Genomic DNA, 18,153 nt, shown 5'->3' with positions numbered 1-18,153 from the left:
AATAAATTCTGAACTGAAGAGTATACATGGTTCTGAGTACTCGGAGTGCTTTGTTAAGTGGATGACATGCCTCCAGAAGTGTGTATACCTTAGAGGAGAGTATGTTGAAGGAGTGTGAACTTCAATAAATGTGAATCTCTATTAATTTGGCTTTTATTACCCTGTTGCCAAAGCTTTTTGAATGCCCCTTGTATATATGTATAGTATATATACAGTATATATATATATATCTATATATCTATATCTGTCTATCTATCTATCTATCTATCTGTCTATATACAATATCCATCTGTTTATCTGTCTGTCTATCCATCTGTTTTTCTCGGTCTCTTTCTCTCTATACAGTATTTGTCTATTTATCAAATCCATATATCTATCTATCTATCTATCTATAGCCTAGCGCCCTAATCCCGCAAAGGGTGGCTGCGGACAAAACGCCTCCAAGTTGCTTTGTCACCCACCATTTGACTACCCTCCCCCCAACTCACCCTCCCCTCCCTCATATACCTCTCAACTCCATCCCTCCACCTCATTCTCGATCTACCCCTCCCTCTCCCTCCCTCCACTTCACCTACATACACCCTCTTAGTCAGTCTTTCGTTCTTCATTCTCTTCACATGTCCAAACCACCTCAGTGTATTTCTCCTCATCTTCTCAACCACATCCACATCCACCCCACAACGTTCCTTCACTTCTTCATTCGTCAACCTGTTCTTCCATGTCACTCCACATGCTTCTCTCAAGTAACTCATTTCCACTGCTCTCACTCTTGACTTGTTCCCCTCTTGCAAGGTCCACGCCTCGCTTCCATACCTCAGGGTAGGGATCACAATACTATCATGCAGTGACTTCTTAACTTCCATACTCACCTCCCTATTTCTCATCACTGCTTTCAGTGACCCAACAACCTTCCTTCCCTGCTATACCTTTTCACACACTTCATCCCCCAAAGTTCCATCCTTACTCATCACACTACCGAAGTACTTGAATTCACTCACATTCTCCATATCCTCACCATCCAGCCTCACTGTACATTCTGTGACTTCATTCCTCTCAAACACCATTCCTTTACTTTTTTGTTTACATCAACTTTCAGCTTCCTCCTCCTACACACTGTCCCAAATTCATTCACCAAACCTTGCAACTCCCATTCATCTTCACTCAACAATACTGTATCATCAGCAAACAGCAATACCGGAATCTTCCAAATCTCACCCTCTTTCATTAGAGCCACCCCCACATCCACTGCCCTACCTTGCACCTCCTTCACAACCCCATCCATGTATATATACATGGAGATATCACACAACCCTGTTTCAGTCCCACATTGAGATCAAAGAACTCACTCAGCTCACCATCCACTCGCACCGTAGCCCTAGCTCCTTCGTACATACTCTTCACAGCATTCAGCAATTTCCCCTCCACCCCATTTATTCTTAATACCTTCCACATACCTTGCCTATCTATTCTGTCATAAGCTTTCTCCAAGTCCATGAAGGCAGCATACGCTTTCTTTCCCTTCTCTAGATACTTCTCCACTAAACATCTTAGAACAAATATCTGATCTACACACCCTTTTGGTGTGAATGTTGGCATGGCCCTGGTGAGAGAGGATAGTTTTTGGAAACTCCCTGTGCTGTTGTTTGCAGATGATACTGTGTTGTTGAGTGAAGACGAAGGGGGGCTGCAAGGCTTGATGGATGAGTTTGGGAGAGTGTGTAAGAAACGGAATCTAAAGGTGAATGTAGGGAAGAGTAAAGTGATGGTCTTTGAGAGAGGTGAAGTCAGTGAATGTAGAGCGAGGTTGGATGGTGAGGAATTGGAAAATGTGAGTACGTTTAAGTACTTGGGTAGTGTGATGAGTAAGGATGGAGGTTTGGAGGGTGAAGTGCTTGAAAGGGTACAGCAGGGAAGAAAGGTTGCTGATTCTTTGAAAGCAGTGATAAGCAACAGGGAAGTGAGCATGGAAGTGAAAAAGTTACTACATGACAGTATTGTGATACCAACTCTAACGTATGGAAGTGAAGCTTGGACGTTGTTGGAAAGACAAGTCAGGAGTTAGAGAAGTGGAAATGAGTAATTTAAGAGGAGCCTGTGGAGTCACATGGAGAGACAGGCTGACGAATGAGGATATAAAGGAGCGTTGTGGTGTGGATGTGGATGTGATAGGAAGCGTTAGGAGGAAAGCACTGAGGTGGTTTGGGCATGTGGAGAGAATGGAGGGTGAGAGACTGACGAGGAGAGTGTATGTCAGTGATGTGGAGGGGGGGGAGGGAGGGGGAGGCCGAGGATGAGATGGAGGACTGAAGTGGAGAGGTCTATGAGAGAGGGGGATGTGAGTTGGGAGCAGGACAGTGAAATGGCGGGGGACAGGGCGACTTGGAGGCGATTTGTTTGTGGCCACCCTGTACGGGATTGATGCGTCTGGCAATAGAGAGATAGACAGATAGATAGATATATATATATATATATATATATATATAGAGAGAGAGAGAGAGAGAGAGAGAGAGAGAAAGAGAGAGTAATAGAGAGAGAGAGAGGGAGTAATCCCTTATTTATCCAGACATACAGTACCTGTATGTGTTCATTATCCTGACATTGGACCTCGGCTGTATTAAACCATTATCTAAATTCACTTGCTATTATTAGGACATAAAAGTCCCCAAGAACTTCGGCTGGCCAGCCGACATGTTCATACATTTGATATCATGGCTGGTGGGCTCAAGCCTTGTGTGGGAAATAAGGTGTAATCCACAAGGTGAGTTAAAATGTTCACCCCTGTACTGAGTGGTCAAAGTCAAGGCTGGTCCGATCACTCCCTACGAACCTCCAGCACCTGAATAATACCAACTGTAACCCACAAGCGGTGTCAAAACATTCGTACCCATCCCCACCGAATGTCTGAAGTCACATGGTCACCAGGATTGTCTTGCCCAGCTGCCACCGCATGTCTAATAAGAGACTGCAAGCCACAAGTCAGGCAAAAGTGCCTGTCCGCTTTTACACTCAACATCCAAAGTCACCTGGTCACCGGGAGTTGTGTTTCCCAGTGGTCAATGCGTGCCTGTAAGACTGACCACAAGCCACAAGTCAGGTGAAAGTGCCCGTCTGCCTCGGGACAGAAGGGTGAAAATCCTGCCCACAGCCTCACTTCTGTCCCCCTCCCTTCCCTCCTCCATACCCTCCCATGCTCCCTGCATCACTAGCCATGCCTCCCGGCACCTGCCTCACTCCCTCATTCCCCCCCTTCCTTCACGCTGAAAGCACTGACCCATGAGTTTTTAGAGTGTTTGGCGATTTATTTGAACACTATTGGTTGTATCAAAAATCTGTGAAATCCACGAGAAAGCTTATGAAATTTTGCATCTAAGATATGCTTTACTCTTGGAAGGTCCAGGCAAAATTTTGCACAATGATAATGGGAAGTTATGTGAAGGTATATAAGTTTTACTTTTGAACACCATTTATTCTCACTGCAGTTTTGTTATTTTACTCATCAGTTTTCAGTGTTTTTATTAGCTTATCTTATAGTATAAACACCAGTGATGATGCTGGTATACCATTTATACCAATACTGTGTAACCAATTTCCGGTGGCATATATGGCCGTGGATTTTTTTCTGTGTGTGTCCCGGTAACAGCTATCGCTCATGTCACTGAAAGATAAGTGATTTTCCAACCGTCTTGAGGATTTTTGTGGAATTTTGTTATTTATGCATTGTTTTCTTGGTGTTTAGCTTTAATATGGATACTGTTTCGTGTATTTTCATGTCTCAGTATGGCAGAATGATCAGAAAACTGCCAAAATTTGAGGGGTACTGTACATATTAGTTTTTTATTTCTTTTTAATGGTTTTCTTGGTGTTAGCATTACTTTGGATATTCCTATGTGTGTTTTGATGTCTAAATGTGCCTCAGTGACTGGAAAACACTGCCAAATTAAGCAGAGGTACTGTACAAATAAGGTATAGGTTGGTGGTTGGGTATATGTCAGGTCTTGGTATAGTAGGGAGTATTGTGTTCGTTATCTGGATATTGCCACTACCCGGGCATGCCTTTGGCTCTATTACATCAGATAATTGAGGGATTACTATATATATAGATAGATAGATAGATAGATAGATAAATAGAGATAGATAGATGGATATATACGAGGGGCGTTCAAAAAGTTTTTGCAACAGAATAATGAAAGCCAAATTAATAGAGATACACATTTATTGAAGTTCACACTCCTTCAGCATACTCTCCTCTGAGGTTTACACACTTCTAGAGCTAGGTCATCCACTTAACAAAGAACTCCAAGTACTCAGAAACAGGTATACTCTTCAGTTCTGAATTTATCCTCCTGGCAAGGACCTGTTCCCTTCAAGGAGGATCTCAGCAAGTTTTTCTGATAACGTAGGGAATAGCCAAAAGTCACATGGTGCCGTCCTGACCTGACACCATGTGACTTTTGGTTATTCCCTAAATTGTCAGAAAAACTTGCTGGGATCCTCCTCGAAGGGAACAGGACCTTGCCAGGAGAATAAATTCTGAACTGAAGAGTATACATGGTTCTGAGTACTCGGAGTGCTTTGTTAAGTGGATGACATGCCTCCAGAAGTGTGTATACCTTAGAGGAGAGTATGTTGAAGGATTGTGAACTTCAATAAATGTGAATCTTTATTAATTTGGCTTTTATTACCCTGTTGCCAAAGCTTTATGAATGCCCCTCGTGTATGTATACAGTATATATATATATCTATATATCTATATCTATCTATTTATCTGTCTATCTATCTGTCTGTATACAATATCCATCTGTTTATCTGTCTGTCTATCTATCTGTTTATCTCAGTCTCTCTCTCTCTATACAGTATCTGTCTATTTATCAAATCCATATATCTATCTATCTATCTATAGCCTGACGCCCTAATCCCGCAAAGGGTGGCTGCAGACAAAACGCCTTCAAGTCGCTTTGTCACCCACCATTTGACTACCCTCCCCCCAACTCACCCTCCCCTCCCTCATATACCTCTCAACTCCATCCCTCCACCTCATTCTCGATCTACCCCTCCCTCTCCCTCCCTCCACTTCATCTACATACACCCTCATAGTCAGTCTTTCATTCTCCATTCTCTCCACATGTCCAAACCACCTCAGTGTATTTCTCCTCATCTTCTCAACCACATCCACATCCACCCCACAACGTTCCTTCACTTCTTCATTCATCAACCTGTTCTTCCATGTCACTCCACATGCTTCTCTCAAGTAACTCATTTCCACTGCTCTCACTCTTGACTTGTTCCCCTCTTGCAAGGTCCACGCCTCGCTTCCATACCTCAGGGTAGGGATCACAATACTATCATGCAGTGACTTCTTAACTTCCATACTCACCTCTCTATTTCTCATCACTGCTTTCAGTGACCCAACAACCTTCCTTCCCTGCTGTACCTTTTCACACACTTCATCCCCCAAAGTTCCATCCTTACTCATCACACTACCCAAGTACTTGAATGCACTCACATTCTCCATATCCTCACCATCCAACCTCATTGTACATTCTGTGACTTCATTCCTCTCAAACACCATTACTTTACTTTTTTGTTTACATCAACTTTCAGCTTCCTCCTCCTACACACTGTCCCAAATTCATTCACCAAACCTTGCAACTCCCATTCATCTTCACTCAACAATACTGTATCATCAGCAAACAGCAATACCGGAATCTTCCAAATCTCACCCTCTTTCATTAGAGCCACCCCCACATCCACTGCCCTACCTTGCACCTCCTTCACAACCCCATCCATGTATATATACATGGAGATATCACACAACCCTGTTTCAGTCCCACATTGAGATCAAAGAACTCACTCAGCTCACCATCCACTCGCACCGTAGCCCTAGCTCCTTCGTACATACTCTTCACAGCATTCAGCAATTTCCCCTCCACCCCATATATTCTTAATACCTTCCACATACCTTGCCTATCTATTCTGTCATAAGCTTTCTCCAAGTCCATGAAGGCAGCATACACTTTCTTTCCCTTCTCTAGATACTTCTCCACTAAACATCTTAGAGCAAATATCTGATCTACACACCCTTTTGGTGTGAATGTTGGAATGGCCCTGGTGAGAGAGGATAGTGTTTGGAAACTCCCTGTACTGTTGTTTGCAGATGATACTGTGTTGTTGAGTGAAGACGAAGGGGGGCTGCAAGGCTTGATGGATGAGTTTGGGAGAGTGTGTAAGAAGCGGAATCTAAAGGTGAATGTAGGGAAGAGTAAAGTGATGGTCTTTGAGAGAGGTGAAGTCAGTGAATGTAGAGCGAGGTTGGATGGTGAGGAATTGGAAAATGTGAGTACGTTTAAGTACTTGGGTAGTGTGATGAGTAAGGATGGAGGTTTGGAGGGTGAAGTGCTTGAAAGGGTACAGCAGGGAAGAAAGGTTGCTGATTCTTTGAAAGCAGTGATAAGCAACAGGGAAGTGAGCATGGAAGTGAAAAAGTTACTACATGACAGTATTGTGATACCAACTCTAACGTATGGAAGTGAAGCTTGGACGTTGTTGGAAAGACACAAGTCAGGAGTTAGAGCAGTGAAAATGAGTAATTTAAGAGGAGCCTGTGGAGTCACATGGAGAGACAGGCTGACGAATGAGGATATAAAGGAGCGTTGTGGTGTGGATGTGGATGTGATAGGAAGCGTTATGAGGAACACACTGAGGTGGTTTGGCTATGTGGAGAGGATGGAGGGTGAAAGACTGATGAAGAGAGTGTATGTGAGTGAGGTGGAGGGGGGGGGAGGGGGAGGCCGAGGATGAGATGGAGGGATGCGATGGAGAGGTATATGAGAGAGGGGGGTGTGAGTTGGGAGCAGGGCAGTGAAATGGCGGAGGACAGGGCGACGTGGAGGCGTTTTGTTTGTGGCCACCCCAAATGGGATTGAGGCGTCTGGCAATAGAAGGATAGATAGATAGACACCCTGTTCCCTTCCTAAATCCCCCTTGTTCTTCTCCAACTAGCTCCTCTGTCATATGCCTAACCCTCTCAATGAGTATTCTACCATATATTTTACCTGTCACACTAAGATGGCAAATACCCCTTAGGTTACCACATACTTCTGTCTCCCCTTTTCCTTTGTATAAAGGAACAGTTATACCTGATTTCCAGTCCTCTGGAACCTTTCCCTCTTTCCAAGCCAATCTACACAACTTCCATATCCACTCCACAACAATCTCATCCCCATACCTCAGCATTTCACCACACACTTCATCAATTCCTGGGGCCTTTCCTATCTTGATCTTCATTGCTTCCACTACTTCCGCCCTACTGATCTTTTCCTCCCTCCTCTCATCTCTTCTTCTCTCAGCCATTCCCCAACCACTTATACTCGCATTGCTCTCACTCTCTACATTCAACAAATCCTCAAAGTGCTCCTTCCATCTCCTCAATTTCTCTCTCTTCTCCTCCAGCAATCTATAATTCCTATCTTTCACTCCCCTACTATATCCCCTTTCACACTGCCTTACTTATTTTACCTCCTTCCAAAACAATTTCTTACTCTCCCTCCATTTCACACTCAGATTCCTCCCAAACTCTTCATCCACTTTCTTCTTACTCTCCTTCACCAGTCTCTTCACCTCCCTTCTCCTGCTCACGTATACCTCTCTCTTCTCTTTCTTATCTTCTCCCCTACCTCTACTCGGTAACCATTCACTATATGCCTTCTTCTTTTGTTCCACAGCTCGTTTCACCTCATCATTCCACCATGCTGTCCCTTGCATACCCCTGCATCTCCTCCTCACTCCACAAACCACCTCACACGCTGCGCCTATCTCTTCCATGAATATCTTACATAGGTCTTCCACCCCTTCCATCTGCTCTAGCTCATACTTTCCCAATCTTTCTTCCACTATACTCTTATACTTTGCCATTTTCTCACTATCTTGCAAATTCTTCACTCTTCACACAGGAGCTGTTTCCTCCTGTCTTCCCTTTCGTCTCCTTAACCATTTTTTTTGGAGCTTTATCTTGGCCATCACTAAGTGATGGTCCGAGACTCCATTCCCCCACCCTCTCCACACTCTTGCATCCAACACTTGTCTTCTCATTTGCTCATCCACGCACACGTAGTCTATCATTGCCTTTCATTCAACAAGTTCACCATCCATCCTCCTCATTACTCTCCATGTATACCGATGGATCATCTTATGCCGAAAGTAGGTGTTGGCTATTGTCAACCCCTTACTAGCACAGATGTCCACTAAAGCACTACCATTCCCATCTACTTCAGCTGGCACACCCCACTGACCAACCACTCCATCGACTCGTACATTCCCAACTTTGCCATTCATGTCTCCAATCAAAAGCACTCTCTCGCTCCTCTCAGATTTGTCCATCATACATGCTTCTACTCTCGCCCAAAACTCATCTTTCACTCTTGCCACTCGGTCCTTTGTCGCAGCATATATATATATATATATATATATATATATATATATATATATATATATATGTATGTATATATATATATATATATATATATATATATATATATATGTATATATATATATACTGTATATATATATATATATATATATATATATATATATATATATATATATATATATCTATACTGTATATATATATATATATATATACAGTTACCTCTCAAATAACGAGAGGTTAGGTTCCTGGAGAGGTCGCGTTAGTTAAAAATGCGTTTTTTAAAACAATTTTCCCATAAGAAACAATGGTAATACTGGGGGTTACTGTCCTGGACTCTGGGAAAGTCTACCCATTTGGGGAATTATGCTGCTCTAAACTTAAAAGCAGCAATATTAATTTCAAGGAAAATCCACATAAAAACAAAAACAGTGTATTTGGGGAGAAATGAACAACATTTGAGCCATAGTTGGGCTGAAGCATTGTTTACTCCTCCCGAAATACATACTGTTTTCGTTTTTTACTTGGATTTTCTTTCAATTTTGCTTCATTCACGGCATTGTGAAAGTTCCTCAACATTATTAATGCATTAGTAGGTCATAAAAACACTACAGTAAAAGCAACGTTTTCATTACAGTAAGTACGTCACAAACAATAACAACACAGTCTCACTTCATTTATGCATCACTCGTTATCTGCTGCTGTCCCTCCTGATCCCGCTCCCCCACCTCCCAGCGCTCCCCACCCTGAATTTGTTGTCCCTCCTTGCTCTGCTGTCCCTCATTCTGCAATCCTTCCTCTTCCTCTTCATCTGACTCCCATGCTACTGGTGATGAAGATAACTCCCTTAAGTTTTCTGTCGTTTTCATAAAGAACTGCTTTATCTTGGTCTGAGTGGTTTTCTTCTTACTGTTCTGCAGCATCAAGTTGTAACAGTTTAGATCTGCCATCACTTTCCTGGCCAAATTTTGTCCAAAATTGAGCCAAATAGCTCATAATGGGGCCAAACTTCATTTTCGATTATTATAGTTCGAATAAAACCAGTTTAAGCAACAGACAAATAAAAAATTGTATTTATGCATAAACTGCCACACACGGTCTATCAGCTCAGGACTGTCCAAGGCGCGCGCGGCTAATTTGAAACCATCACGTACATGTAAAGTTGCGTTAAATCGAGAAACCCTTGTTAGTTAAACATATCTCCTTAAATATTTGTTTGTATTAAAACGAAAACGTGTTTTTTAAACTGGCATTAGTTGAGAGGTTACTGTATATAGGCATACCCCGGTTTAACGATGTAATTAGTTAAGTAAAAACCCATCGTTAGGCAGGGTATCGTATATCAGGGTACTTTTAACACAAGCAGTTTGGAGTGTTTACCACCCTTGGGTTTCCCCCCAAACCAAGCCGAAAACCCACCCAAATGAGCCCAAAAACAAGTTTAAAACTAATCTTAATGGTCTAACAGCTGTCAAGGAAGCTGAGCTAAGCCTAACACCTGTAAATAAATCACTAAAACCAACAAATAAAATCTGAAAATCATCAAATATAAATCTGGAAAAAATCAGGCTTAGTAAACTGTACCCCAAAATGACAATGTTCTCCCCACGTATGGCTAAAATACATTAATCTAAATCTAAAAACAGTTTATAAATCAACTTAAACACACAATTTTAGACTAAAATGTAATCAAAATTGGTAGGAAAAGTCAAAACCCATTGTTAAACCGGGGTTTGACCATTGTTAGGCAAGGTATGGTGGTATTTCTACCTTCATTGTTAAGCCCGGGTATCACATCTAGGGATATCATATATCGAGGTATTATTGTATATACTGTATATCTGTCTGTCTATCTATCTATTGCCAGACGCCATAATCCCGTACAGGGTGGCCATTTGACTCTGAGTTATTTGTTTTACAGGGAGGAGCACTAACCCTCCACCAACCCACTTGACACGTAGGGAGCATACTGTATATATATATATATATATATATATATATATACACAGGTTGTAACTCGACGTATGACAAAAACTTACACCAATGATCTATCATGTAATTTTGAGTATATTTTGTTCTATAAACATATGCTCTTTGCAACCCCAGTTCAGTACCCAGCATTCGGCTGTTATGTGTAAAAGCTTCGTCTCTTGCATGTGCCATTGGGTGAGAGCTTGGCAGGGCAATGGGAGACGAGTATTATTAACTTATATTGTACTATACATGAAAATCCTATATCCTATCAGTACACACGAGTTTTATGAAGAAACTTTACGTAGTCTATTGATTCTTTAACATCAAGTCATGCATTCATTAAATTATTTTGCACAAATCGACTGTAATTAAGGATTAAATTCAAATTTGATGGCTTGCAAGGAAGTAGGGAGGGCGGGAGGACAGGCTGGTGTGTTGTTGCCAGTTATGTAATATTTGGTTTGTAGGATGGTGCTACCAGCATTATCATAACACCAACAGCTCATTTAGTGAAAGAACATTACTGTACTGAGTGACTAGCATCACTTTAAATCATCAGTAATATTATTATTCATTACAATTTTTCTGCTACAAGTAAACGTGGCATCATTATTTTCATATGATGTTGACATGAGAACAGTGATACAGGATTGCCAATGTAATGACTATGCAGCTAGACCTATTTTTTTTCTTCTGCTTGCAGCACTAACATCTGGCAACATGATATCTAGCTACATTCTGGATACTTTTTCCATTTTTAGGTGATATTCTAAAGATTTTATCGTATTTTCTAGCGATGTTTTGCAGTGTTTATTATCTAGCGACATTCTAGCAAGTTTTCGGGACTAAACTAGCGAGATTGATAAGGACTTGGCAACCCTGCGTCCACTGTCATTTGAACGGGAACATTTGCAGGGGAGGCATACACTTCAAATACTGTTCTCTGCGTTCTGTTGTTCACCGGGTTCAGCTTCACATGTTCATGAACGAAGATTTTCTACTTACAAAGCTACTTAAGTATAACAACCGCTCGTCCACAAGTTCAATATATATATAACTAATCTACAAAATATCACTACAAGAAGCTACAAAGTCTTTTAAGACAATGCTACGTACGTACAGCAATGAAGAATATGCAGATATCGTGTACGTTTACTTGCAGAAGAAAAATTATGATAAATAATATTCTTCCTGACTTAAAGTGAGGCTAATCTCCCTTTAGAATAACGTTTTTTCACTAAATGAGCTGTGGGTGTTATGATAATGCTGGTAGCAACATCCGACAAACCAAATATTACATAACTGGCAACAACACACCAGCCTGTCCTCCCGCCCTCCCTACTCCCTTGCAAGCCATCAAATTTGAATTTAATCCTTAATTACAGTCGATTTTTGCAAAAGAATTGCATGAATGCATGACGATGTTAAAGGATCAATAAACTACATAAAGTTTCTTCATAAAACTCGTGTGTACTGATAGGATATGGGATTTTCATGTATAGTACAATGTAAGCTAATAATACTCGTCTCCCGTCGCCCTGCCAAGCTCTCACCCAGTGGCACATGCAAGAGACGAAGCTTTTACACAAAACAGCCGAATGCTGGGTACTGAACTAGGGTCGCAGAGAGCATATGTTTATAGAACAAAATATACTCTAAATTACATGATAGATCATTGGTGTAAGTTTTTGTCATACGTCGTGTTACACCCTGTATATATATATATATATATATATATATATATATATATTTATATATATATATATATATATGTATATATATATATACAGTAGGTACCCACAGTACACGAGTTTATGGGCTGCATAGGACGTCGCGCACTAGGAATTCACCTATCTATATATATATATATATATATATAGTAGGTACCCACAGTACACGAGTTTATGGGCTGCATAGGACGTCGCGCACTAGGAATTCACCTACTGTGAATACATAAACTTAAGGGAAAAATTACAAATGGGTAACACCCTCCTTCATGGGTAACCCTTGAGACTCCTTTCAGACCTAAGTATTGTACTGTACAAGGAAACTATCTAAGACATATTACCAAAAGTGAAGTAAACCAACAAGATTATGGCTTTACTGGGTCAGCAAGGATATGGCTTAACTAAACCAACAAGAATATGGCTGCTCACCTTAACCCAAGAGGACAACAGGTGAATTGTCTCCTGCACCACTTGGTTTCGGGACAATTCGGCATCAAATCAATTTGCCATCACAACAATAACAAGACAATCTGCCGTCATTAATGAAGACAGCTATGGGTGACACTAGAATAATTTGAAGGTGACTACGAGGAAGAAACAGGTTAATTAAACCACCAGTGATGGAGAATGGAGACTTGTCTATGAGCCATATCCTGGGTAGGATCAAGAGGATGATGCAATGTCTGAGGTGTCAGAAATAGACTTTGAAGGGTTTATAAACGAAGTGAGTGCATTAGCTAGTGAAAGTGTCGAAAGTGCTGTGACGAGTGGTGAGGAAGGAAGTGTGTCGAGTGGTGCAGGAGAGAATTCACCATCAAGTCAATTCGCCGTCAGACAATTCCCTGTTAAAACATGGACGATTCCCCATCAGCAGAATTCACACCCTGGACAATTCCCCGTCATTCTATAAATACAGTATACTTATTATTAATTAATCAGTACTTTAATAACCATCAGAGTCTATGTTCAATAGCATAGGCTTTGGATTTTACTTATTAGTTGCACCTTTAGTCAGTATTGATTAAAGGTGAAACTAATGAATAATATCCAAAGCCTATGCTATTGGACATTGACTTTTATGGATACCCCTGAAATATAGCTATTAAAGTATTGATTAATTAATAATAGGTATACTGACAGGGAATCGTCCATGTTTTGACGGGGAACTGTCTGACGGTGAATTGATTTAAAGGCGAATTATCTCGGAACCCTAGTGTGCAACTCCTGCACCATTCGACACACCACCTTCCTCACCACACTAGTCACCAGCACTTCTGACACTTTCACTAGCTAATGCACTCACTTTGGTCATAAACCCTTCAAAGTCTATCTCTAACACCTTAGACATTGCATCATCCTCTTGATCCTCCCCAGGAAATGGCTCATCAACAAGTATCCACTCTACATCACTAGTGGTTGGCGCTTCTTGGGGTGGCAATGTCGCGTGCTCGGTGTAACCCCTGATTTGGGCCACTCCTCGCTGTGTACACCCAATCCTCGTAAATCGCGTGTTTATAAATCACGGATTCGTAAATCACGGCTAAGTGGCTGTCAGACTGCCGACACCCTTAAATCGCGGGCCTAGGCACCCAAGTGGGCCTTTTCTGAGGACAATCGTAAATCGCGGCATTCAGTTTAAAAATTGCGACCCAACAACCAATCACCACCCGTCCCTGGTGGCAAGTGTGCATACTAATGCCGCCACGTTGTTGTTGTTCTTCCCGCCAGTCTGCACACTACAGACCATCGCCATGGAGTACGAGAGCTACCTGCCTTTGTTTGTGCACCTTCCCCCTCGCCTGCTACGTTCCATGGTCCTCCCGAACCCCTGATGAAGCGCTCTAAGCAATATGGCATCAAGAAGCAGCTGCTGATGTCGTACAGTCAACGTTTGGAGCTCGTGTCGTGTTGAGAAGGGAGCACCCCCACCTCATGCTGAGAGGTTCTAAGTTCTTCCCAACACCACCACACTCTATTCACTTAAGCAATATCGTCATAGGATTAAGGTGAGATCCCATAACATTGCTTTTTTCTATTAAATACATGCACTGAATATTCCTAAATTTGTATGTTTGTGTTCGATGGTGCCTAGGTGTAGGTAGGGTGCTGTGTAGGGTGGTTGGCCAAAGTCCAGACCCATATTCATTTTTCACATAAGAGTTATTAATATTATATAAACTCACCTCTAAAACCTCATTTTATGGTCCAGACCCAAATTGCCGTGATTTACGAGGATTAAGTTCGTCCCTTATAAATATGATATATATATATATATATATATATATGCATGTCCATAGGGATATGTATAGGTGTTTTTATATATAGGGTATATATATATATATATATATATATATCCGGATAGGATACTATATATATATGCCTATGGCTATATATATCCGGATATATATATATATATATATATATAGATATATATATATATGTATATATATATATAGATATATAGATATATATATATATATATATATATATATATATATATATATATATACAGTAGAACCTCTTTGGTCCGGACTCCTTTGATCCGGATTTCTGTTAATTCGGACAAAATTTAAAAATAATTAGTTCCAAAAATATGTTGAAAGTAATTCTAAAGTCATTTTCAGTATCGGCACGGAAGGCGATCGTCATTCGTTTAGTCTTGGATCACGCTAGGTCGCAACATGGGCGCCTGTTTAAACACGCACTAGCATTCGTTCCATCAACTAGTTCACCAACCATTTATATTTTTACACTGTATTTCAAAAGTTAATCCTCCTTACCATGCAACTTAATGCAAGTGTAGCTTCTGCAATGAATAAAGGTGTTAAATGGAGGAGTTTGCTTACACAAAAATGGGTCAGAATATTCTGCAGTGTTTAATGATTACTGTAGGTTATTTTTTGTACTTAAATGTGCTTTACTTGTACATCAAACATTAGCTCCTTGCCAATATGGGCGTTATCAATATGCCAAAGATGACAATGTATTTTTTGCCTACATAAGTTTTATTTTTATTCCAAATATTACAGTTAATTAATTTATTTTTTTTGCCTACACGGGCCTTAGTCACTTACTACAATTTAAAATGTAGGCTACTTTCTTGTCATGGCCTTACCTGTAAATTATGCAATACGAAACTATCGTACATAATTAGTTTGGTTATTTTAGTATCCATTCATTTTTTGCACTTACATAGGGTTGACATATGCCACATATGTTAATAATTACCGAACATACCATATGTAGATAGTTTTTGGTATGAAATGGAGATTACTCTGATGGTCCGGACAATCTGCTAATTCGGACAACCCTTCCCCCCATATAGTCCGAATAAGAGAGGTTCTGCTGTATATATATATATATCTATCTATTGCCAGGCGCCTCAATCCCGTTTGGGGTGGCCACAAACAAATCGCCTCCAAGTCGCCCTGTACCCCGCCATTTCACTGCCCTGCTCCCAACTCACACCTCCCTCTCTCATATACCTCTCCACCCCATCCCTCCATCTCATCCTCGGCCTCCCCCTCCCTCTTCCCCCCTCCACCTCACTCACATACACTCTCTTCGTCAGTCTTTCACCCTCCATCCTCTCCACATGGCCAAACCACCTCAGTGTGTTCCTCATAACGCTTCCTATCACATCCACATCAACACCACAACGCTCCTTTATATCCTTATTCGTCAGCCTGTCTCTCCATGTGACTCCACATGCTCCTCTTAAAAAACTCAACTGCTCTCACTCTTGACTTGTGTCCTTCCAACAACGTCTAAGCTTCACTTCCGTACGTTAGAGTTGGTATCACAATACTGTCATGCAGTAGCTTTTTCACTTCCATGCTCACTTCCCTGTTTCTTATCACTGCTTTCAAAGAACCAGCAACCTTTCTTCCCTGCTGTACCCTTTCAAGCACTTCACCCTCCAAACCTTCATCCTTACTTATCACACTATCCAAGTACTTAAACGTACTCACATTTTCCAATTCCTCACCATCCAACCTCGCTGTACATTCACTGACTTCACCTCTCTCAAAGATTATCACTTTACTCTTCCCTACATTCACCTTTAGATTCCATTTCTTACACACTCGCTCAGACTCATCCACCAAGCCTTGCAGCTCCCCTTTGTCTTCACTCAACAACACAGTATCATCTGCAAAGAACAGTACAGGGAGTTTCCAAACACTATCCTCTCTCACCAGGGCCACTCCAACATCCACTACCCTACCTTGTACCTCTTTTATTACCCCATCCATGTACAGATTGAACAACCATGGAGACATGACACATCCCTGTTTCAAACCAACTTTCAAAGAGAAAAATTCACTTAGTTCACCATCCACACGCACTGCAGCCTTTGCACCATCGTACATACTCTTCACAGCATTCAACAACTTCCCATCTACTCCATATATTCTTAACACTTTCCACAATCCTTGTCTATCCACCCTGTCATATGCTTTCTCCAAATCCATTAAAGCCGCATACAACTTCTTTCTCTTCTCTAGAAACTTTTCCACTAAAGATCTAAGAATGAATATCTGTTCTACACAACCTCTTCCCTTCCTAAAGCCTCCCTGTTCTTCTCCAACTAATTTCTCTGTTCTTTCTCTAACTCTGTCAATAAGTATCCTACCATACACTTTTCCTATTATACTAAGAAGACAAATGCCCCTATGATTACCACACACTTCTTTTTCCCCTTTTTCTTTGTACAAGGGAATAATTATACCTGACTTCCAATCCTCCGGGACTCTACCTTCCTCCCAGGCCAATCTGCACATCTTCCACATCCATTCTACTACTATCTCTCCCCCATGCTTCAGCATTTCACCACACACTCCATCAATTCCTGGGGCTTTCCCCGATTTAACTTTCTTCATTGCTTCCACAACTTCTATCGTACTGATTTCTTCCTGTCTTCTCACCTCCCTCCTTCTCCCAGCCATTCCCCAGCCACTTATACTCACATTACTTCCATCCTCTATGTTCAGCAATTCCTTAAAGTGTTCTCTCCATCTGCTCACTTTTTCTCCCTTCTCAACTAGTAATCTACCATTTTTATCTTTCACTCCCCTGCTAACTTCACTTCCACCCTGTCTTACTCTTTTCACCTCTTTCCAGAACATTTTCTTACAGTCCCTCCACTTTACACTCAAATTCCTTCCAAATTCCTCATCCACTCTCTTCATTACTCTCTCTTACTAATCTTTTCACCTCTCTCTTTCTTTCTACATATAACTCCCTCTTCCGCCTCTCAACTTCTTCCACGCCCCTATTTCTCATCCATTCATTGTATATATATATATATATATATATATATATATATATATATACTTCCACGCCCCTATTTCTCATCCATTCATTGTATATATATATATATATATATATATATATATATATATATATATATATATATATATATAATATATATATATATATATATATATATATATATATATATATATATATATATATATATATATATATATATATATATATATATATATATATATATATATATATATATATATATATATATATGTATATAATATATATATATATATATATATATATATATATATATATATATATATATATATATATATACGAGTATATATGTATACTGTATTTGTATAACCCAACCTTCAAAGAGAAATCTTCACTCAGTTCATCATCCACACTTACTGCTGCCTTAGCACCATCGTATATACTCTTCACAGCATTCAACAACTTCCCATCTACTCCATATATTCTTAATACTTTCCACAGTCCTTGTCTATCCACCCTGTCATGTGCTTTCTCCAAATCCATTAAAGCCACATACAATTTCTTTCCCTTCTCTAGAAACTTTTCCACTAAAGATCTAAGAATGAATATCTGATCTATACAACCTCTTCCCTTCCTAAAGCCTCCCTGTTCTTCTCCAACTAATTCCTCTGTTCTTTCTCTAACTCTGTCAATAAGTATCCTACCATACACTTTTCCTATTATACTAAGAAGACAAATGCCCGTATGATTACCACACACTTC

Source organism: Coenobita brevimanus, chromosome 95 (genome assembly GCF_032717465.1).
Source record: "Coenobita brevimanus isolate Jiangsu-jjx chromosome 95, ASM3271746v2, whole genome shotgun sequence".
NCBI lineage: Eukaryota > Metazoa > Arthropoda > Malacostraca > Decapoda > Coenobitidae > Coenobita > Coenobita brevimanus.
The sequence above is the reverse complement of the archived record's forward strand: the minus strand, read 5'-3'. Positions refer to the sequence as shown.